Source organism: Equus quagga, unplaced genomic scaffold (genome assembly GCF_021613505.1).
Source record: "Equus quagga isolate Etosha38 unplaced genomic scaffold, UCLA_HA_Equagga_1.0 84661_RagTag, whole genome shotgun sequence".
NCBI lineage: Eukaryota > Metazoa > Chordata > Mammalia > Perissodactyla > Equidae > Equus > Equus quagga.
The window spans coordinates 1-1504 of record NW_025803489.1 but is presented as its reverse complement, the minus strand read 5'-3'; the positions used below and the strand labels follow the sequence as shown (position 1 = coordinate 1504).

The 1504-nt window shown below is 43.4% G+C and overlaps 1 long non-coding RNA gene across 1 annotated transcript; it reads right to left on the bottom strand.

Moving 5' to 3' along the window:
* Window positions 1–291: 291 nt before the first annotated feature.
* LOC124234526 (uncharacterized) lies at window positions 292–1368 on the bottom strand. The gene is made up of 2 exons (XR_006887337.1): window positions 1319–1368; window positions 292–361 (listed from the first exon to the last, which is right to left on the bottom strand). It is a non-coding gene; the product is annotated as an uncharacterized LOC124234526 (long non-coding RNA).
* Window positions 1369–1504: the final 136 nt, after the last annotated feature.

The window sequence follows — 1504 nt, the reverse complement described above, 5'->3', positions numbered from 1 at the left end:
TTATGGGTACAGGGCCAAGGAAGCCCCCTCATTTGCTTGCTGTCGGCCCCACATCTCTCACACACACAAAGACAAGTCACATGACTGCAAGGCTAATCATTTATTGATCAGGTGGAGGGAGGTCTCAGCATGGTCGAGTTCTGGGCATGGCAGAGAGAGTGGGAATTTGGGAAAAACCTTTGATTCTTGGTGTGTTGAGGAGTCTTCCTAGACAATTAGAGAAGTTCCAGAAGATGCAGAGATAATGCCTTCACGTGCGATAGTGATGGAAATCAGGTCACAGAACTTGTCACAAGATGTCATGGGGATCACGGAGCGAAGATTCTGGAGCCCAGGTGAGGAAGTATTCACTCTCACTCAGCTACATAAGCCAATGAGAAAGAAAACACAGAAATTTATTAAGCACTTATGGATTGAATAGAAGACAAAGAGAACTTCTATTAGAGAGAAAAATGGTGAAGACACAGATATCAACCTGCATTGTAATCTACGTTATTGGCCAGAACAGTGGGAGGGAGGACACTGAGTAAGTGACGTTTTTCTTCTATTGCTGCTTCCATCTTAACCTTCCCTCAACTAAGGCTATGAAACCCAGAATGGAAGCGATGAAGGAACCTGGGCTCATTTCTGCCACCTTCACCATTAGAAGTTTTGAAGAATTTTTGATAAATTGAAAAATAATGTCTAAAGCCATAGCTACCTTTGATGAAGTGCTGACTTTGTGCAAGCTATAGTGGCTAAGACTTCCACATACATTGTCTGAATGAAGCCCCACAGTAAATCTGAGGCAGGAAACAGATGAGGAAACTCAGAGTCCATTTTCCAGATCAGAAGACAACTGGAAGGTGAGACAGCTTTATTCTCAGATTAGAAGTTAAGGCTGTACAGAGATCAAAGGAAGCCATTTTTACCATAAATTGGAGGGTGAGATGGCCTTCTGGGCTTGGAAGACGGACCACAAACACAGAATGTATTTGTGTCATACTCACACCCTATTACTCTTTTCTCATTTAAAACTTTAAGGCTTAATGATTTTTAGCACATTATCAGTCACTGAGCCCTTTTCACCAGCAATATTATCCACACAGGAAATCACTATGTAGACATCATTGTTTCCCTTTTAATTGCTTAGATCATTTGCTCAGAAGCTCATGGTAGGAGTGGGTCCTGAACCCGGGTCCTCCAACTCCAAATTTCAAGCTCTCTCCACAAGCTGCCTTACCAAGTTATTTTTATTGTAATCTTTAGACATAAACCCCTAATGCTTTTGGAAGACACTGATCCCTGGGCCACCCCCTCACCACCAGAGATCACCCACCTCTAAGCCTGGCCCACTCCGTTCCCTCGGAGCTGGAAACAGCGATCTGTAGAGGTAGAGCAGAGCACATTCAAACCAATTGCAGTTTATTTCCCAGAGAGAAGCCAAATGATTCTCAAGATTAGGACAAAGGGGATTGTTGGAGGTATCACCTTCTCTGGGATTTCTCCTTTCAGTAACATGGGA